The sequence below is a fragment of the Schistocerca americana genome, chromosome 5 (genome assembly GCF_021461395.2).
Source record: "Schistocerca americana isolate TAMUIC-IGC-003095 chromosome 5, iqSchAmer2.1, whole genome shotgun sequence".
In the NCBI taxonomy this organism is placed as follows: domain Eukaryota; kingdom Metazoa; phylum Arthropoda; class Insecta; order Orthoptera; family Acrididae; genus Schistocerca; species Schistocerca americana.
In genome coordinates, this window is record NC_060123.1 from 666,230,970 (window position 1) to 666,254,313 (window position 23,344).

The following is a 23,344-nucleotide window of genomic DNA, read 5'->3' on the forward strand; positions in this document are numbered from 1 at the left end:
TGCCGCACGTTAGTAGCTGTCTCTGTCATGTTTGTCGGATTCGGTGTGTTAACAGAGTTATTGCTGGGAGTGTAACGGCCTAAAACCTGAAATATGTTTTGATCTTGCCTATCATCTTGAGAGGCGGTGTCTGCGTACTGTAGAGCATCTTAGTTTGTTTGGTCAACCTTGTAGAATTTTATATAAGATTCCATTTTATAGACTTTTCTTTAAATGATCATTTTAGTATATAAAGTTGCCACCCTATCACCGCAAGACTTTTCTTAGAAGTTAAAAACCAAGTTGCACCATCGGTGGAAAGTTAATATTTAATTTTAATGTTTGTACCATTTCCATCCCTCCTACGGGGCGCATAGTTTGTGTTAAAACTTTTAGTTTAAGGTCATTTGATGTGTTGCAGATTTGTACCAGTGTAGTGTTGTTGTTAGCGGTCGTGACTACGGCCGTGTCAAAAGGGGGCGGCAAGGTTCTCAGCCTGAAAGCTCATTCAGTCAAAAATTTGTTTCTTTCTGCCTCTGAATAAACTGTAACTTGGTATTTAGAGGATGCTGCCTGATTATAATTTTAAATCTGTTTCTTAAAAAAAAACGCTTTTAAGAATAAAATTCCCATTTGTTAAAAGCAATACTCCCTGGCAACTACTTCCAGGCTCACATAGTGTGAGTAAATGTGTTAATGTTCTTGATGAATCGCTAGTAAATAAAATAAATTTTGGGAATATTCCTTGAAAATAAATCCACGGTTCAGACAAATTTCGCACTCTTTCAGTCACATGTATCATATGGCCCACTTATGTGGGGACATTCTCCACATATCTGAAACATTTTAAAAGTAAAAAAAAACATTGTGTAACATGCAAGATTGGTCCTAAAGAGGACTGCCCCCCTCTTTTTACGTGGCTTAAGATTTGCATATCTATGAGTCTGCACTCTTTGTCAAAACAAAATTAAAGACTGTGTTATCAGGGAAACAATTTGCGAACATGACACTAGAAATAAAGCAAACATTGACATCCCAAGACACAGACTAGCAATAGCAGGAAACTTCCATAAAGTTATTAATGTAATTTCTTGCGTGTTTGAGTGCTTACGAGGCACAACCATTTATTTTAAGAACAGTGTAGTGTACAGTACCGCTGTTGCTATCGGCTCTTGTATCAACCCTCGTATCGCACAGGCTTTTGTTTCTTTAGGGTAGAACAGCTCAGTGTCGGCTAGACCGCCAGCGAGAGAGCACCGCGAGTTCCTGCTGCTAATAAGGCGACTACGCCGTTAGTTTATTACATATTTTTACGAGTTTCAAGCAGGAGCGACTTCAGTAATGGATAGGCACTGTGATTGCTGTGTTGACAGATGAGAGCTGAGTTGTTGACCCTTCGCTCGCACCTCCAGGCAGTGTTGGCTTCCGTCACACAGCTTGAGGCTGCTGCCAAGCAGCATTACAGCGGGCGTTCGGATGCGGGTACGCGAGGGATGTCGAGCACGTCCCACGTGTCCCCCGACTGGTCCACTGCTGTGGCTGCCACGGGTACTGCCTGCACTGAGGTTGACCCCTCACCTGTGGTCGAGTGGAAGATCATCCCAAAGTCTGGCAGGCAGCGAAAAACTTTCTGACGGGCCAACTGTAGGGCCTTCCCAGTTCATTTGACAAACAGGTCTCGGGCATTATCTGTGGCTGACGAAGTCTCTGAGCCGGATGCAGTCATCCACGCTGTTCCAGAGGAAGCTTCTCGGCCTGGAAGGTCTGGGAATTCACAGGGGGTGATTTGCGTGTAGTTGGGAGCTCCAACGTTTGGCGCGTAATGAGGCCCCTTAGGAACATTGCTGCCAAGGAGGGGAAGGAAGCCAGAGTGCACTCCGTGTACATACCAGGGGGAGTCATTCCGGATGTGGAAAGAGTGCTTCCGAATGGCATGAAGAGTAGAGGATTCAGTCAGCTGCAGGTGGTGGCCCATGTCGGTACCAATGACATGTGTCGCTTTGGATCGGAGGAGATTCTCTCTGGTTTAGGGCGGTTAGAGGAAATAGTAAAGAATGCCAGTCTTGCTTCCGAGATTAACGCGGAGCTCGCCAATCTGCAGCATCGTCGACAGAACCGTTTGTGGTTCTTTGGTGCAGAGCAGAGTGGAGTGTCTGAATCAGAGGCTCAGGCGGTTCTGTGACCGTGTAGGCTGCAGATTCCCTGACTTGCGCCATCGGGTGGTGGGTTTCCGGGTTCCACTTTACAGTTCAGGAGTCCACTACACGCAGGAGGCGGCTACACGAGTAGCGAGGCTGTGTGGAAGTGACTGGGTTTAGGTTAGAAGGTCTCAGGAAACCACAGAAAGGGCGTCCGTTTTAAAGGGGGCAGGTCAAACACAGTAACGTAGTTGTAGGAACGATCGGTATTGTAATTGAAAATTGTCGTAGCTGTATTGGGAATGAAACAGAACTCCAAGCCCTAATAGAAAGTATAGTTATACGTACGGAAGCTGACTAAAGCCGGAAATAAGTTCAGCTTAAATTTTTTAATCTACCTACCAGTACTCAGAAAGGATAGATTAAATAATGTTGGCGTTGGAGTATTTATTGCTGTCAGAAGTAGTTTACCTTGTAGTGAAATTGAAGTAGATAGTTCCTGCGAAATAGTATGGTTAGAGGTTATACTTGACAATCGGACTAAGCTATTAATTGGATCGTTTTAACTCCCCCCCCCCCCCCCCGACTCAGAAAATACAGTTGCTGACCAGTTCAACGAAAACTTGAGTCTCATTGTAAATAGGTACCACAATCACACAATCATAGCCGGTGGTGACTTCAATTTACCCTCGATATGCTGGGAAAATTATACGTTTAAGGCAGACGGCACGCATAAAATGTCATCGAAATTGTACTGAATGCTTTCTCAGAAAATTATTTTGAGCAATTAGTTCATGAGCCGACTCGAAGCGTAAATAGTTACGAAAGCATACTTGACCTCTTAGCAACAAATAATCTTGGACAAATAGGGAGCATTATGACGAATACAGGGATTAACGACCACTAGGCAGTTGCTGCTAGGCTGAATACTTCAACTCCTACAACCATCAGATAGAAGTGCAAAGTACATCTATTCAAAAAAGCTGATAAAATTGCTCTTAACGCCTTTTTTTGAGAAAGTTTCCACTCCTTCCGATCTGATCACGTAAGCTGAGAAAAGATGTCCAGTGATTTCAGAGAGATAGTATCGACGGCAATTGAGAAATATATATCATATAAAGTAATAAGTGGTGGTACTGATCCCCCATGGTACACAAAACGGGTCAGATCGCTGTTGCAGAAGCAACGACAAAAGCATGCCAAATTTAAAAGATCGCAAAATTCCCAAGACTGGCAGAGTATTGCAGAAGTTTGGAATATAGCGCTTACTTCAATGCGAGATGCTTTTAAATATTTCCGCAACGAAACTCTGTCTCGGAATCTGCCAGAAATCCCAAAGAGATTCTGGTAATACATAAAGTACACCAGTGGCAAGACGCAATCAATACCTCCACTACGCGATAACAACGGTGAAGTCACTGATGACATTGCCACTAAAGCAAAGATATTAAATACGGTTTTCCGAAACTCCTTCGCCAAAGAAGACGAAGTAAATATTCCTGAATTTCAATCAAGAACAACTGCCAAGATCAGGAACATAGGAGTAGATATCCTCGGTGTAGCAAAGCAGCTTAAATCACTTAATAAAGGCAAGGCCTCCGGTCCAGATTGTATTCCAGTCAGGTTCCTTTCAGAGTATGCTGACACAATAGCTCCATATTTAGCGATTATATTCAACCGCTCGCTCACAGGAAGTTCCATACCTAAAAACTGGAGAATTGCTCAAGTCACACCAATACCAAAAAAGGGAAGTAGGAGTAATCCGCTGGATTACAGGCCCATATCATTAACGTCGATTTGCTGTAGGGTGGTACATATACTGTCTTCGAACATTATGAATTACCTCGAAGAAAACGATTTATTGACACATAGCACGGATTCAGGAAACATCGTTCTTGTGAAACACAACTAGCTCTTTATACTCATGAAGTAATGAGTGCTGTCGACAGCGGATGTCAAAATGATTCCATATTTTTAGATTTCCAGAAGGCTTTCGACACCGTTGCTCACAAGCGCCTTCTAACCAAACTGTGTGCCTATGGAATATCGCGTCAGTTGTGCTATTGGATTCGTGATTTCCTGTCAGAAAGGTCGAAGCTCGTAGTAATAGACGGAAAGTCATCGAGTAAAACAGAAGTAATATCCGGCGTTCATAAAGGAAGTGTTACATGCTCTCTATTGTTCCTGATCTATATTAACGATATAGAAGACAATCTGAGTAGCCCTGTTAGATTGTTTGCAAATGCTATCATTTAGCCTCTTGTAAAGTCATCAGATTATCAAAACGAATTGCAAAATGATTTCGATAAGAAAATCTGTATGGTGTGCAAAGTGCCAGTTGACCCTGAATAAAGAGAAGTCTGAAGTTATTCACGTGAATACTAAAAACAATCCTCTGAGTTTCGATTACACGATAAGTCACACAAATATTAAGAACGTAAATTCAAGTAAATACTTAGGGATTACAATTACAAATAACCTCAACTGGAACGATCACATAGATAATGTTGTAGGTAGAGCAAACCAAATATTGCGATTCATTGGAAGAACACTTAGAAGGTGCAATAGGTCTACTAAAGAGACGGCTTACACCACGCTTGTTCGCCATATTCTGGTGTATTGCTGTGCGGTGTGCGATCCACATCGGTGGGACTGACGGATGGCATCTAAAAAGTTCAAAGAAGGGCGGTTCGTTTCGTACTATCGCGAAATGAGATAGTGCCAGAGAGATGATACGGGAATTGGAGTGGCAATCATTAAATCAAAGGCGTTTTTCGTTGCGACGGGATCTTGTGAAATTTCAATCATCAGCTTTCTCCTCCGATTGCGAAAACATTCTGTGTGCAACCATCTCCATAGGAAGGAATAATCATCACGATAAAATAGAGAAATCAGGGCTCGCGCAGAAAAATTTAGGTGCTCGTTTTTCCCGCTCGCCGTTCGACAGTTGAGCGGTAGAGAGACAGCTTGAAGGTGGTTCATTGAACCCTCTGCCTGGCAATTTATTGTGAATAGCAGAGTAATCACTTAGATGTAGATGTAGAAGTGAATGCCCTCATATTTTTAACGGGTTTCGTCTCGCTGCTCGATCGTTACCATTCAAAAAATTCAAATTTAAACTGTATGACTGGTTGACAAAAAATCAGTGTTACAATATAAAAGAGTTCTCTGTTATGGACAATGCTAATATTAATAACTAAGATTGTAGCTACATATAAGATACTTGATTTGTACGTGTAATATGAATATTAATTTTTATGCTTAGTCATAGCTGCAACTTAGTATTACTGGGAAATCCTATTCTACTGTGTGTGGTCTGCAGCAGTAAAGAATCTGAATATAAGTAATTTAAACAGATCCTGCAACACCAGGCGGCAGGAAGGGAAGGAGTTTGCCCTAGGTTGCGGGCACGATAAATGTTAACAGGTCGAGGGGATTTTACGTTGATTTCCTGTTCTTTATCTATCGTGTAATGTGTCGGCGACATTCCTATTTGCACAGCTCCTTGGTTTGTTTGGATACTGGGAAAGGTGCGAGAATATAACAGCACTAATGAGAAAATAATGAGGAGCAACAAAATCACTGACATATACGGGGACTGCATCCAACCAAAATATAATATTGTGTGGTTGTACTTAAAAGCAGCTACTTACGGAGTTCCAATTTGAGTTGTAATTATCGTACGGCAGCGAGACGTGGCGGATATGCTAATGCGTTACTGCGGAGCCGATTTACGCTGGGAAAAAAATTAATTCCAATTTTGGCCACCAGGGGCAAATCTGACGCTGTCGCATCCACGCCTCCAGTGCTCATATTGAACAAATTGTGTAAGGAGTAGTTAATAATAAAATCAACCTTATCAGTCTTCTGTCATTGATTATAGATCTTTGATCGAAAATAGTGATTTTGAGACGTAACAACTTTGAATGCTCTATGTGTCTCATCCTGAGACGGTGTTTGTTTATTCACTAAATACGTCTACAGGTATACTCCGCAAGCCACCTTAAGGCTTCGGGAGAGGACACAACTCGCACCTTTACGTTCCCGCGTTTCCCTTTTTCATCCGTGCAGAGTGCATTTGTACATGTGATTGTCAGTTAACCTGTAAATTAGCTAGCATTTCGCTGATTTTCCCATTATGATAATTTCGTCTAACATATCTGGTAGGACGTGACGTATCGTCCTACTCATCAACAAATGCACTGTCTCAAAATTACAGTATTAAACTTCCCGCTGACGCACAACCCCTCGCCTGTAACATCTGCCGATGAAATTTATGGAGCATCCCAGTAACGCTCTCCTGCCGACTAGATTAGCCCGTAAGGAAACGCACCGCTCTTTGCTGTATCGTCTCTGTGTGTTCCATTAATCTGGTAAGAGTCCATGACCGAGAATCGATACTCAAGAATCGGTCGAACAAATGTTTTGCAAGCTGTTTCTTTTGTGGCTGAAATACAGTAGCTTAAGGTTCAGCCAGTCAATCTCATCTGCTTTTCCTACATTTTGTTTCCTGCCATCATTCCCTTTAGGCCGCTTCCAATGTTTCCTGTTATCTACTTCACGGCAGTTACTGTGTCTAGTGATTTGTCTTCAACAGTGTTACAGAACGGTGCTGAGTTTTTTAGCCTACTTGAGCACAATAGATCACATTTACGTCCGTCAAGGCTCAACTCCAGTCCCTCTGCCAATAGTCGACCGTGTACGTCCCTTTAGTCTTCTAGCGTTACTATTTTCTTACAGACAACTTAATTCTCTGCGAAGAGCCTCATGGAGGTTTAGAAGTTATTCTATATATCATTTATCTATATTGCAAACAGTAACGTTCGTAAGATTCTTCTTTGTGATACTCCTAAAATTAGCTTTCCAACTGGTAATTTTATTCCGTTAAGAGCGACTTGTTGAGTTGTCAATTAAATAAAAATCTCGGCAATCGCGTATTTTGTTCACTTAGCAAGAGTGTGGAACTGAATCGAATGCCTCCCTGCAGAAAAGGAAACCGACGTCAACTTTTACGCCGTTGTCTACGACGCTCTGGAGCTCATCGACGAAATGAACGAGCTGAGTTTCCTGAGATCATTGTGAGCGGAATGCGTGTTGATTTTTATAGAAAAGGTTTTTTTGTTCTCCACAAACGTCATAATACGTAAGTACGTAACATGATCCATAATTCAACATAAGACTGATGTCAGCGATCTAGGTAAGTTCTCTGTGTCTAATTACAAGGACATCGATAAGGAAATAAACTTGTCATAAAGTGCAGACATGAAACTTGTAGCAATGTAAACGCCGATTTAAGAGCCAAGCGACATAAGTGGCAGCTTGGGGCGCCAAATGCGAAACCTTAGACAGCTGAAAGTATACCCTAATGCAAGGAACAACTTTCCAGCAACTATGGGTCCACAAACGGCCCATTTGCAAGATAATTGAGAGTGTATCGTGGCGAGTCGCCACTGCGCCACTGACTCCAGTATCAAATATTATTTGTTTAGTACAAATGTATGTAAACACTTACATTAAGTCCGCATGTTAGTAGGCTCAAATTTCATCAAAGTCCTACGTTTCCAAAAAATACAATACTGTTTCAACATGTTACACATGGATTAAGACATTTTTCAAAACTCAGTTTCATAAAAATACATACACGGTCCAGCCATATTAAGGTGACCACTTGTCAAAAGCGTGGATGACGATCTTTTCCAGTGCAGAAGTGCAGAAAGAGAGGCGACGAGGTTGTGCAAAGCGGCAAAAGAGATGTGAAGCCATGCCGACTCCAGCGCCGTGGCTAGCTACGCTAGGTTTGTCGTCGGTTCACGATGTACTCTACTGACCATTAAAATTGCTACACCAAGAAGAAATGCTGATGATAAACGGGTATTCATTGGACACATATATTATACTAGAACTGGCATGCGATTACATTTTCACGCAATTTGGGTGCATACATCCTGAGAAATCAGTACCCAGAACAACCACCTCTGGCCGTAATAACGGCCTTGATACGCCTGGCGATTGAGTCAAACAGAGCTTGGATGGCGTGTACAGGTACAGCTGCCCATGCAGCTTTAACACGATGCCACAGTTCATCAAGAGTAGTGACTGGTGTATTGTGACGAGCCAGTCACCATTGTCCAGATGTTTTTAATTGGTGAGAGATTTGGACAATGTGCTGGCCAGGGCAGCAGTCGAACATTTTCTGTATCCAGAAAGGCCCGTACAGGACCTGCAACATGCGGTCGTGTATTATCCCGCTGAAATGTAGGGTTTCGCAGGGATCGAATGAAGGGTAGAGCCACTGGTCGTAACACATCTGAAATGTAACGTCCACTGTTCAAAGTGCCGTCAATGCGAACAAGAGGTGACCGAGACGTGTAACCAATGGCACCCCATGCCATCACGCCGGGTGATACGCCAGTATGGCGATGACGAATACACGCTTCCAATGTGCATTCACCGCGATGTCACCAAACACGGATGCGACCATCATGATGCTGTAAACAGAACCTGGATTCATCCGAAAAAATGACATTTTGCCATTCGTGCACCCAGGTTCGTCGTTGAATACACCATCGCAGGCGCTCCTATCTGTGATGCAGCGTCAAGGGTAACCGCAGCCATGGTCTCCGAGCTGATAGTCCATGCTGCTGCAAACGTCGTCGAACTGTTCGGCAGATGGTTGTTGTGTTGCAAACGTCCCCATATGTTGACTCAGGTATCGAGACGTGGCTGCACGATCCGTTACAGCCATGCGGATAAGATGCCTGTCATCTCGACTGCTAGGGATACGAGGCCGTTGGGATCCAGCACGGCGTTCCGTATTACCCTCCTGAACCCACCGATTGCATATTCTGCTAACAGTCGTTGGATCTCGATCAACGCGAGCAGCAAAGTCGTGATACCATAAACCGCAATCGCGATAGGCTACAATCCGACCTTTATTAAAGTCGGAAACGTGATGGTACGCATTTCTCCTCGTTACACGACGCATCACAATAACATTCCACGAGGCAACGCACGTCAACTGCTGTTTTTGTATAAGAAATCGTTTGGAAACTTTCCTCATGTCAGCACGTTGTAGGTGTCGCCACCGGCGCCAGCCTTGTGTGAATGCTCTCAAAAGCTAATCATGTGCATACCATAGCATCTTCTTCCTGTCGGTTAAATTTCGCGTCTGTAGCACATCTTCGTGGTGTAGCAGTTTTAATGGCCAGTAGTGTATGATGCGAACAGCCCGATGGAAGTGTCCCACATATTCTCGATTGGGTTTAAATCCCACGAATTTGGAGGCAGAATGATCAGATCACTCATCGAATGCCACGAAAATAATAATGATACGTCGCTTGTATGAACCGGCCTTGATCAGTGTATCCAGGTAGCCAGCTAGTGGGGCCAAGGTCAGGCACACAGTGAGCGGCCATGCCACGGACGTGAGCTGCGGGCGTGAGATAACGAGCAGGTGATTCCCCAGGCAGAAAGAGAGGCGCACAACAACCGGATGCGGCTATAAAAGCCTGACAGTTCACTGCTTCGCAACAGACGCCACCTGCTGCCGAGTTAACACGTCACGTGCCAGAGCCAAGCCTTCAGCCAAGTAAGAATGCACCACGGTTCTTCCTCCAGTTTACCAAGCAGCTGCACAGACCTGGCGAAGTTATAACACTACATAAAAGACGAACACGAATTCTATCGGCAAAACTTCGGACGTATGCTCAGTATTATTTCAATTTATTTCGAATCTTTTATACGCGACTACCGCATGTTTGGTTGTCGATCGAATTTGAGTCCGGAAACGCTTGTACACATAATTTAAGCATCGCTGAGGCCATTTTCGTTCTACTTGCTGACTGTCAGAAACTATTAAAGATTCAATGTCAGTTTTATGACCCACACTTCTGTGATAGTTTATTCTGCGATAGCCAACTTCTAAGATAAACAAAAAAAATTTTCTTCCTGGGGCTTCTCTTCAGAACAACTTCATGACAAAGTTTCAGCCTCTCAATGTGAGCATAGCGTATCGAAGTAATTCTAAGTCAATTTAACTGTGAACCATAAAAGCATCCATAGTGTGGGCTTATTTATAAGTGTGAATTGTTTACCGAACCTTATTACTTGAGTACATAAGAAATCCTAATGCTAATTCATCCGTGATTAATTCAAAGTATTTTATGTGCAAATTTCAGTATCTTATATGGAAGGCTAGAATTTCTTAGTAGGTATTCAGATAGTTTTTATTTTTCTGAATCTGCTACAGGTGTCAAATCTGAGCGTTCGGGTTGTTCAAATTATAGCTTGCAATAATTAAAAACTTATCCAATGCCAGTTGTCGCCAGATAAGACGAGTCTTATTGTCCTACTGGGTATAAGCACTCGGAAACAATGCACAGTATTCGCTACTATTGTAGTAGTCGAAATTTTATAACAATGCCTGGCAACCGTCGTTGTAGTATGTTGAGGAAGGGGACCCATGGTCTCCTTTGATTTCTTAACCCCCCATTCACTGTTGTATTTGTATTGTACTGAAAATATCAGCATAACAGTGCAAATATCTGTTGTGAGTACTGTGTGTTTTGTGTGTAAACAAACTTCTTCCATTGACTCACAGTATTAGTGCGAGATTAGCCGAGCGGTCTGGGCGCTGCAGTCATGGACTGTGCGGCTGGTCCCGGCGGAGGTTCGAGTCCTCCCTGGGGCGTGTGTGTGTGTGTGTGTGTGTGTGTGTGTGTGTGTGTGTGTGTGTACTTAAGGATAATTTAGATTAAGTAGTGTGTAAGCTTAGGGACTGATGACCTTAGTAGCTAAGTCCCATAACGATTCACACATTTTTGAACATTTTTTTTTACTACAACATTGTTCCAGATGGGAATGAGGGCGCTTTGGTTGGCTGATTACAATTTTTTGTCGTGATATTTCACGAGGACACACTGAACCACTTGATAGTGTTATCCACAAGTGTCCTGAAAGCTATCACAGTGTGATGCGTTTTCCTTAATCACCCCTATACTTGTTTACCGTACCGTCAGCGCATGCTTGCGATAACGGTCACGGGAGGCCAAGTGCAATAATATCGTGGTCGAGCAGTACTTTTTGTTGAAAACAGTAATGCCCACCTTACTCTTGCTCCTCAAGCTTGCATTCAGTACTGCTCTGTGCTGTCTCACGTTTGTTTTCTAAGTGATGTTTGTCGTACGTTAGCAGTGATACAAAGCAGTACTATGAAAAGATTTACTCATGAAAGAGTTGGCCAATATGCGCGTCATGTATGGGCTCCACTTGAAGAGTGTTACAACGATCTTGAACTGTTCCAGAAGCGACAGCAAACACCTAACAGTATTTTTCATTCGAGGGTTGATGCATTACTCTGTGTTCTGCATTATACATTATAATGAGTGCATGTTACAGGGTTTTTTATTCTTGTGAAGATATTTTTACAGAAACTAAGGTAATGTGGGTAAAAAAGTGAATTAATCACAATTAAATTATTTCTCTGTAATAAACTTTCTGAGACCATAGCTCTATTGCGCCAAAACTTTCGAAAGATGTCCCAGAACCTCCTCGGAATTGTCGTCGGTGGAATTCTGGTTCACCCTGTATAAATCCTTGTCCTTAAGCTGAGGTGGGACGCAGCTTGATCCCGATTATAAATATTAATAAAAGCCTAGTATGTACGCATTACTTTATCACTGCCGAACATTTAAAGCTTTTTTTGGCATGTGTTTTGTAAAGTAAATGACTCCTAAATTTCAGCGTTGTCTGTAAATTATTGCAAGAGGCCTGTTATGCCGTTGCGTCAATTATCTTGAATGTTTTCTATACAGTATACCACAAATTATCGATAACGACTGAATTGCAAAGCAGTTCCTCATTTGCGTCAACAGCCTAGTCTGCAAGACTTCTGTGCGTCGATCATGTATGTCTCTTCGTATTGCACAATGTACAGCCAAGCTGTATTTAATGGACTTTAGATCATTCGCCTTAACTGATAACTGTCCCAGTACCTAAGTCCCAAGTGCTTCACAAATAATATAGTTCTGGCTCGGGTGAAAAGTTCATCAAACAGGAGCCAACACATTAAGCCCCATTAATGTGCAGCGCATAATTATTTAAAAGTCTTCGCATGACTTGAAATGTGCATCTGACATCTAAGATACACGTAACTCCTACTACCGCAAAAGTTCAGTTTCAGAGAGTAAATAGCACTTTCAAGGAATAACTATTTCTCCTTAATTCACTTAATTTTCATCAAATCAAAAGATACTTGCAATACTACATTCTTGCTAAATTGAAAATTTACACAGACACTCATATCTTCTCAGAGTATCAAGAAAAACCTTGAATTATTTGGATAATGTGCAACATGGCAGCGAGTGAGTGACGTGCGTTAGCTTGGCTCGCGCTTACGTGAAATCTGGGGGTGTTTTAAGAAGTTGGGCTAGTCTACATATACTAAGGCCGTATATCTACTGCCGAGTGTCGTATTTTACATCACATACTGAGCACCAATTACACGGAATCGCACTAAAAATGGAAAATCGCCGAACAACGCGCAGTGCAGCCAACGGCCAGGCCGGCGACAGCGCAGGCGTGGAGTCTACACCGGGAGTTGCAGCCGCTCCGCCCGGCATCGCTGACACCGCCGCACTCGTGAAGGCTGAGGTGAGGTGAGGTGAGTGCCGCGCTGCAGGCTAAGGAGACGCTCGGGCTCGTTGTTCAAACCATCACTGATGCCGTCACTGCAGCAGTGACGGACAAAATACAGAAAACTCTGGAGGCGAATGCGAGCGAGATCCGTGCACTGGACGTATCGTTAAAAGCAAGTGAGGAGAAAGCACGACTGCTCGAACAGAGATTGATCGAGAAGACGGACGAGCTCGAACAATATCAGAGACGCAATAATCTCAGACTGTTCGGCATTCCAGAGAGCAGCAGAGAGAACACAGATGAACTTGTGATAAACCTTGTCCAAGAGAAGCTAGGCGTGCAGGTCACTCTGAGTGACATTGACAGAAGTCATAGAGTGGGTCGTAGGTCGCCAGGTTCTGCAAAACCAAGGCCTTTAATAGTGAAATTTATGTCGTACAGGAAAAGATCTGAAGTCTTCAGAGCAAAGAAGAATCTCGCGAAGTCGGGTCTGACAGTACGCGAGGATCTGACCTCTGAAAGACTAAACATTTTGAAGAGCGCGATTTCGAAATTTGGGCTACAGAACGTACGGACAAATGACGGCAGGATAATGGTTAAGACCGAAAACGGAAAGAAAACAATTTGCAGTGTTAATGAAATCGAAAGCCTGTGCTTTAGAAGCTAAATCATGTCTAATCTTGCTGCCACTAACCTGTATGTTTATATTGTTTACAGTGTCAACCATAACTTAAGTAATGTATTATCAAATTGTTCGTTTCTCTACATAACTATTTTTTTTATCTCTAATTATTTTTTCTCGTGTAATTTTTGTTTTTATTTGTATTATCAACTTTTCGTTTCTCCACATAACTATTTTCATCTTTAATTGTTTTTCTCATGTAATTTTATTAATTATTACATAAGGTAGTCTCACTTCCATCCTTAATTAGCAACCCACCATCATACTTTAATTGATATCCTCATAAGTGCAATTAATATCACCCTCTGTCGTAACGTGCAGATTACTCCCGTTGTGCTTAGCGAAATTCCTTCCCCTGCCAGCCCACGGCTACTTCCAGAACCGTTGCAGACCTCGCTGACCTTGGCCGCAGATCCCGTTGCCTCCCCGGTGACCCACCCCCTCCCCCTCCCGGCCGCTTTCACTGCACAGAACTGGGAGGACACTCCCTCACCCTCCCTCCCCCCCCCCCCTTCACACGCCTTCCGCATTCCTCATGCCAGACCCTCTTGTCACCCCCAACCACGACTCGCAAACATCGGTCGGCAGCCTCCTCGGGCAATCAACACCCTAACGTACCAAGCTGCATATTGCACATGCAAACGTCCAGTCTCTGCCAGCTCACTTCGACGAGTTCAAATATATATTTCAAACTGCTGATATACACGTAATACTTTTGTCAGAGACTTGGCTCAAACCAAGTATTCCTACAACTTCCGTAAATCTAGGTGGCTATATCTTTCTCAGGCACGACGGTTGCAACAGACGAGGGGGCGGAGTAGGGGCGTACATACGCTCTGATTTGTCACCTACAGTACTACACACATCCGATAACAAAGTAGATAAACAAGAGGAATATATGTTCATAGAGATCAAATCACTTAACAGAAAGTGCTTAATATGTGTCCTTTACAAACCTCCGAAAGTAGGTGGGTTCGCCTGCTTCGAAACTGCCCTCTCTACTCTCGAATCGTCATATGAACATGTAATTATAGCAGATGACACTAACATTAATTTTCCGTGCAATAGTCCTTCCACTGGGAAATTTAAGAGGATGCTTTCTTCCTCAAATATGACGCTACTTCAGCTGGCACCTACTCATCACACGACTACCAGTCACACTTTCATAGATATATTCGCAACGAAATCTCCATAGAATAATCCGCACCTCTCAAATATCTGCGCCTGGCATGTCTGCCCATGACATCATTTTCATGACGCATGCACTAGAATGTCGTAGAAAGAAACAAAAACTATCTACATACTGAGACCTCAAACGCATAAATTTGCCTGAACTCGAAACTGAGGCACAAGAAATAGTTTGGGGGATGACTTCTACTCCCCTCATGGACATAAACGACGAACTCCAGGATTTCACTAACAAAATTACTCAACTATATGACAAATATGCTCCAATAAAGACCAGAAAAGTAAAAAGGCAACCTGCACCTTGGCTGACTGATGAACTAAAACAGCTCATGAATCTCAGAGACGCTGCACATCGAGCATACAAGATACACCCTACACCTGAAAATCATACCGCATACAAGCAGAAACGAAACAAAGTCAGTCAAGCGGTGAGAAACGCTAAGCTCAGACATGCCCGTACATTAGCTGACAATAGATATAGACCAGCTATCCTGTGGAAAAATCTCCGTAGTCTCGGTTTAGGCAAAATAAAAGTTGCAGAAAATCCCATGGTCCCAGCTGAAGAACTAAACCGATTCTTCACATTACCTACAACCAAAATTGAGCCGCAAAAAAAAAACAGAGAATCATTGATTACTTCATGGGGATGAACGACTGTACCGAAGAAAAATTCTGTCTACAGCACGTCACATGCAGTACTGTCAAGAAAGCCATAATGCGGATTAGATCAGCATCTACTGGACATGATGGCATCACTATCCAGATGGTAAAACTTATTATTGACCAACTACTGCCCTCTATAACAGACATTTTCAACGATTCATTAATCACAAGTGTTTTCCCTGAGGCCTGGAAACTGGGACAAATTAAGCCACTGCCTAAAAAGAACATCGCCACAGCACCCTCTGACTACCGCCCCATCTGCCTTCTTCCTGCACTATCAAAGGCCTTCGAATATATAGTTCATGACCAGCTCACCAACTACCTAACTAGTAACAACCTACTAGACGAATACCAGTCAGGTTTCCGTAAACATCGAAGCACAACATCCGCACTGATAAAGGTGACAGATGACCTGAAACTTGCCATGGACAGACAAGAAGCGACTATCATTTGCTTCTTAGATTTCAGCAAAGCATTTGATACTGTTGACTTCGATATCTTACTAGCCAAACTTAGCGGTCTAAATTTCTCACCAAGTGGTTGGTTTCGCTCATACATGACGTCTCGTCAGCAACGCGTCCTGTCTGGGAATATAAAATCACAATGGCGGCGGGTAGTTTCAGGCGTTCCCCAAGGCTCAGTATTAGGTCCTATACTCTTCTCTCTGTATGTCAATCATGTGTCATCGGTTCTGACCTATTGAAAATATCATATGTATGCTGATGACTTTCAGTTGTATCTAAGTGCGAAACCAAGCAATCTCAGGAAAGCTATTGAAAATTTCAATACTGACCTCGATGCACTGTCAAAATGGGCACAGGACATAGATCTAAAACTAAATCCATCTAAAACCCAAGCGGTACTTGTTGGTCACTCTAAGCTCTTTAGCCCAAAACATCGGGAATCCGTACCACCTCTTATCCTAAATGGAACAAACATTAACTTCTCTCCCTCAGCAAAGAGTTTGGGAGTAATAATAGATGAAAATCTAAATTGGACCGAGTACGTAACTGTAGTGTGCAAAAAAAGCATCAGCATCCCTTCATGTCCTACAAAAATATAAAAAGCTCTTCCCTTTCGATCTGAAAAAGAAATTAGTACAAACGCTTATACTCCCAATCATTGACTACAGCGACATTATCCTACAAGGCCTCTCAGGAAAATTCGCGACGTCTAGAACTGGATATGAATGCCTGCGTCCGATATATCTGTGACGTTCGACTTTTTGATCACATTTCACCAGCATATGCAAAATTGTCCTGGCTGCGTGCAGACAAACGCAGAGATTTCCATACACTCTGTCTCATATACTGCCTTATAAATGTACACTGTCACTCATATCTCTCCTCGTCCCTAACGGTCATGTCGGAACAACATGACAGAAACACACGTTCCCATTATAATTAAATCCTCTTCGTTCCACTGCATCGCCCGTACAGGACCTGCAACATGCGGTCGTGCATTATCCTGCTGAAATGTAGGGTTTCGCAGGGATCGAATGAAGTGTAGAGCCACTGATCGTAACACATCTGAAATGTAGCCTGCACTGTTCAAAGAGCCGTCAATGCGAATAAGAGGTGACCGAGACGTGTAACCCCATACCATCACGCTGGGTGATACGGCAGTATGGCGTTGACGAATACACGCTTCCAATGTGCGTTCACCGCGATGTCGCCAAACACGGATGCGACCATCATGATGCTGTAAACAGAACCTGGATTCATCCGAAAAAATGTTTTGACCATTCGTGCACCCAGGTTCGTCGTTGAGTACACCATCGCAGGCGCTCCTGTCTGTGATGCAGCGTCAAGGGTAACCGCAGCCATGGTCTTCGAGCTGATAGTCTATGCTGCTACAATAGTCGTCGAACTGTTCGTGCAGATGGTTGTTGTCGTGCAAACGTCCCCATCTGTACTCAGGGATCGAGACGTGACTGCACGATCCGTTACAGCCATGAGGACAAGATGTCTGTCATCTCGACTGCTAGTGATACGAGGCCGTTGGGATCCAGCACAACGTTCCTGAACCCATCGATTCCATATTCTGCTAACAGTCCTTGGCTGTCGATCAACGCGACCAGCAATGTCGTGATACGATAAACCGCAATCGCGATAGGCTACAATCCGACCTTTATCAATGTCGGAAACGTGATGGTACGCTTTTCTCTTCCTTACACGAGGCATCACAGTAATGTTTCACCAGGCAACGCCTGTCAACTGCTGTTTGTGTATGAGAAATCGGTTGGAAACTTTCCTCATATCAACACGTTGTAGGTGTCCCCACCGGCGCCAGCCTTGTGTGAATTCTCTGATAAGCTAATCATTTGCATATCACAGCATCTTCTTCGTGTCGGTTAAATTTCTCGTCCGTAGCACGTCGTGGTGTAGCAATTTTAATGGCCAGTAGTATAGTTCTAAGTTCTAGGGGACTGATGACCTTATATGTTAAGTCCCATAGTGCCTAGAGCCATTTGAACCATTTGAACCAAGAATGCTTTACTACGTGATGCATTACGTTATACGCAGTCCAGTTACATTAATGTGACGCTCACTCAAAATACTGAATAGCAGCCTTTTCCAACGCGGACTGCAGCGAGACGTGCGGGAAGAGAATCGGCGAGATTCTGGAAGGTACCGACAGGGCTGTGGAGCCATGTCGACTCCAGTGGCCAGCTGCGGTAGGTTTCACGTCTGAGGAGCCATGGTGCGCGGTGGTCCCATATATTCTCGATTGGGTTTAAACTCGGCGATTTTAGTGGGCAGAGGGGTACGGGAAACTCATCCTGGTGCTCGTCGACCTGCACACGTGCACCGTGAGCTGTGTGTCACGTTGCTATGTCCTGGGAGTAAAAGCCATCTTGCAGAGGCAAAACAAACTGCATGTAGGGGTGGACATTGTCCCCGAAGATAGATGCACACTTGTGTTCATCCACTGTGGCTTCCAGAATGACGAGATCACCCAGGGAATGCCAGGAAAACGGTCCCCAGACCATATCGCTCCCTTGATTGTTGCAGGGTGTTTGCTTTCAGATGTTTCACACCGTACACGCCAACCACCATCTGTCCGTTGGAGCGCGAAACGTGATTCATCTGAGAAGGAAACACTCAATGGACATTCAGTTGGGGAAATAGCGTGCACATTCCAGCCTTCGTCGCAGATGAACACCGGTCAGCATAGGTGCATGAACAAGGCGCGTATTGCAGGAGCCTTATATGTGGCAACGTTTGATTAAAGGTCGTTGAGGAGACACTGTTGTTAGATCCGTGGTTCAGCTGGGTGGCCAGTTCCTCAACAGTTGCCGGTCTAATCGCTCGTACACATCTCCGCGCCCCTTATCCCGTGATGCACCACAATTGCCCCGGCGCCTATATTGCATAGCGCCATTTTGCATTGTATACATCAAGCCAGGTGGCACGCAAACAATTTATAAACTTAGACGTTTCGGAAATGGTTCCATCCTTGGCTCGAAAGCTAATAATCATGCCGTTTTGGAAGTCAGATAAACTGCTCCGTTTCCACATTACGATAACGACTGCACTGTTTCCTGCATCCCCCGACACGCTTGATATACCCTTCATTGCTAGTGCTGCCACCTGGTGTCTGTGAGAGGTTATCGCACGCTGATGTCGAACATAGACGATGGTCGCTTAATGCGACCGGACTGTGTAATTCACGTCTTCTTTTGAATCAGCTTTACCCTCATTGCTCCCCGGTCTACTGCCGTATTGCCGTCACTGCTCATACTGCTTACAAACAGGTAGTCCGTTCCCTGACGGATTTGAATGCAGCGTGTCTAACATTCTGCGTGGTGTCTGTTCTAAGTCGTGTCTCCCTACGGCTTTCACGCAACGACGTACTTAGCGTGTTTTTTTTTTTTTTAGGGAATTGACTAGTTTGAACCTGGGACCTGTTGCTGGTAAGGAGACGCCAGACCACACATGACATGTAGAGTTCAGAAGAGTTCAGTGAGACTAGCGATGATATAATCAAATACTTAATGATTTCAGCGTCAGCTCCACTGCACTCCCTGTAAAAGAATCTTAATACTATCTAAATTTAGTGGAAGGGGTTCAAGGCTTTCCTATTTTTAGTTAGCTGGTAAAATGACGTCGAAAAAGCAGTTAAGTTTACCATTGGAATTTTTATTCTACTCACAAAACATTGTTTATAAATTATACTATTGATAAAAGGAAATATTTTAATACAGGATGATAAAAATCAACTGCGTTCAACAAAAAATGTGAACGAATATTCCCTGAATGGGTTTCCAAGTTCTATAATGGATCGAAGGATGTCCTATGCCATATCACATCTATAATCTAAGTTTAAATTAAGTTTCATAAAAGAAAACTATCAAAATGGTCTACAGTGACCCTCAATTATCTTTAATTACTTATTTAACTTGTCATAAATTACAGTGGCTGATGTGGCTTCTCAATAATTATATAACAGAAAAATCATCGAGTTTCAGATTTTAACTTCAAGTAGCAAATGTGAATACCACGAAATTTAATTGACGATCGACACTAGTATTACGTAAAAAGGGGATGTAACAGGTGAGACTTCTGCAGTTCTGAGAGAAGCCTTATGCGCTCCTATGCGGGGTCACGTGCGTTCATTACCTTGTCGGTGGTTAGGCAGCATCAGGGGTGGCGGGCGGCGCAGCTCCACACACCTCGCTGTCTCGGTAGCAACTCTCTCGAACTTATCCTTACTACTGTTTACCGAAGTTGGTTTAAGAAAAAGGTATCTGGCTGTTTTCTGAACTGACTAGTCAGCCTCTCAATGTTAACCTTAAGCTCGGCCTACAAAAATTCTGTCTATCCAATGAGAAATGTTGTACTTTTCGTGGTGGGGCAATGTTTTTATCGTTTGCTACATAACAGAGACACTTATAGTCTCAAGCTAAAACTTGCAGCTGGTGTGGCCCTTTTAGTGTTATCGTAAGATCTATACCGTTCTTCTGGAGGGCTCTATCTTTCAACCTGGGCTGGGGGCTGGACCTCCCGGCTATCGGCCGGCAATGTGGGTGTCCCGTTGCCCCGCTCTTATCGTAGGGCCTTCTAGCTTACGCGGCACTGCTCTCGGCTTCTGTTCTCGTTCCTCCCCTCGCAACTGCGTCTGTTTCACAGTGGGAACTATGACATGCATTTAGCCGTTCTTGTGTTAGTCTGTGGTATTCCATTTGCTCACTCGTTGATCATATTACTTTGGTTAATTTAATGACACGATTTATTCGGAGCTATGTGACATATTGCTGGATTTGCTATCATGTCAGGGTTATCATAGAAGGTGTTGGATTTGCCTGACAACTTACACGTGGCGGCTAGTTGCTTATGTGAAATAATTTTTCAAAAAAAAAAAAAAAAAGTAACTTTCGTCCTACTACTGTTACTTTAAAGGGGGATAAAAAGAGTGCAAGTGTGGTCTGTATAGACAGACCTTCACAATAGACAGACATCACACTCGAAATCATGGGAGACGTCGCCTGACTCATTGTCTGATGTCCACAAAGAGACCCTTCAAGTGGTTCAGATGACTCTGAGCACTATGGGACTTAATATCTGAGGTCATCAGTCCCCTAGAACTTAGAACTACTTAAACCTAACCAACCTAAGGACATCACACACATCCAAGCCCGAGGCAGGAATCGAACTTGCGACCGTATCAGCAGCGCGGTTCCGGACTGAAGCGCCTAGAACCGCTCGGTCACTCCGGCCGGCCAGAAACCCTTCCCCTGCTCCTTGTGTATGCCGAAATTCCTGTTACTAACTTCTAGGACTTGTAGACGGGAGTGAATACATAATATTTTGAACAGGAACCTATGTCCGTAAATGTATCATTTACGTTCTACGGCGGTTGAAATTAAGTCGTTTAACTCATCCACTTCTGCTTGGATGTGACGTTGTTCTGATATTAGGTAAAAATTCTAATGGAAACATCCTTTTATCATTTAAGCACATTTGCTTGTGTTAACACTTAAACATTACGTGTCTCTGTTATTTCAAAACAGAAGCCAGCGCGCCATATATACAGAATAGTACTGATGCATTACAACAGTGGCTCGATGTGGCGACCACCGACATCGTTACAGACGTTCTACCTGCGATGCATCTTCTGGTACACGCTCTCCATAGCGCCTGGTGTCTCTTCAGTTTCTAGTGCAGCGGCCAGAACTCGTGCCAGCAGATCGTCTTCCGTCTCGTAATAATAAATTTCCCCTTCGACCCCGCAAGAAATAGTCCATGGGAGTAATACATGTCATCCTGTCTATTTCACTGCATACTGAGACAAGCAACTCTGACGCTATTCTCTTTCCCTTAGCAGACGTGGACGCGATACACATGTTAACTGAAACCGTCGTAGAATGGAAAGGGTGCGTTTCTGGACATGCGTTCCTATTCAAAATATTATGTACTCACTTCCCTCTACAAGCCCTTGGGGATGAGTTTCCGGAAACTTGGGTGGCACTGTCTTTCGGAGTTGGACAACAAGAATGGTACACAGTAGTAAAGTGCGCCGGCCGTTGTAGCCGAGCGGTTCTAGGCGCTTCAGTCTGGAACCGCGCTACCACTACGGTCGCAGGTTCGAATCCTGCCTCGGGCATGGATGTGTGTGATGTCCTTAGGTTAGTTAGGTTTAAGTAGTTCTAAGTCTAGGGGACTCATGACCTCAGATGTTAAGTCCCATAGTGCTTAGAGCCATTTCAACCAAGTAGTAAAGTGCGAGGCAGTTAGCTGGCATGCACAGTCGAGTGCACAATGGAACTCGATATATTAAGTTTGTAACGGGAATTTCCCAACTCCCTGTATACTCACGCGGTTCACGCCTACTTGTCAATGTGGACTAGACACTGAAGAAAACGTGACAGATATTTAGTCTTAGCAATGCAGCAGGTTAATTGCAGTTGTCATACATTAGGTTTGTAATTGTGTCGAAGACATTTTCAGTAGCAGAACCGCCTACATTGTCCAAGACGACAAGTATTCATTTTAACTATTGGTAACGTCAGGTGTGCCACGGGAATTGTGTTATCATCGCTGCTGTTTTCCATTCACGTTAATGGTCTGTCAGAAAAGGCGGGCAACAATCTAGAACTGTTTTTTGATGAGGCTGTTGTGTGCGGGGAAGTGTTGTCGTTAAGTGGCTGTAGAAGATTCTGAATTACTTGGATACAACTTCTGTTTGGTTCATTTAATGTGAATATATTATAGAAATGTTTGGTCATGGCGTCCGTAATTGTTGTATAATTATTTAAGGTATTTCAAATCGTCGATGCAGCTACTAAGATGCATATTTATTCTGTGTAACGCGTTTAGTTTTATTGGATTGAAGCGTGATCGGTGACTGCATTTTTGCATTATTTCTACTTACATCCAGAAGTGTTGCTTGCATGCAAGACAAAGGGAAATTAGATTGAAAACAATACAAGAAGACTTGGGAAATGTGTACGTAGACGACGCTTTCTGTAGTTGCAAAGACTGATTTAAAAGACATAAACAAACGTGGATAATTTTATGTTAATGTGAATGGCTAGAGAAACATTCCTGTAATGTTCGATTTCATCATTAATGGTATGCTGCTTCACAAAGTCATGTCGGTTACGCGCATGGGAGTAAAACTGCTAAATGACATTAAATGGAACGAGCACATGCAGAGGTGTGGGCGTTGGATTCGTTAGCGATCGACTCGATCAGTACAGGAGTGTCACGGAATAACTTCACGGTCTTTCGTGGGAATCATTAGAGGGAAGAAGAGTACCGTTCTGCGGAACGCTGGTGAGGAAGTTCAGAGAACCATCGTTTACAGAAGATTGCAGAACGATTCCACTTTCTGCGACAATCATGTCGCTTGAGGACAGTAATGACAACAGATGGGAGATTACTTATCTGACAGAAAGATACGGACACACATTTTCCTGGCGCTGCATTTGAGACTGGAACAGTTAAGGGAACGACTGGCACTGAACATACCACCCATCGCCACACACCGTACGTGAGCTCGTGGATTATGTACGTAGATGTAGATACTGTAGTCAAACGGATAAGAAAACGTGTTT

General features: G+C 43.6%; 1 long non-coding RNA gene across 1 annotated transcript in view; it reads left to right on the top strand.

The window, feature by feature from the left end:
* The first annotated feature begins 9,587 nt into the window (after nucleotides 1–9,587).
* The window catches only part of LOC124616730, a 36,631-nt gene continuing 22,874 nt past the window's right edge, over nucleotides 9,588–23,344 (top strand). The window contains exon 1 of the long non-coding RNA XR_006979874.1: nucleotides 9,588–9,705. This is a non-coding gene — a long non-coding RNA (uncharacterized LOC124616730). The remainder of the gene's footprint in view (nucleotides 9,706–23,344) is intronic.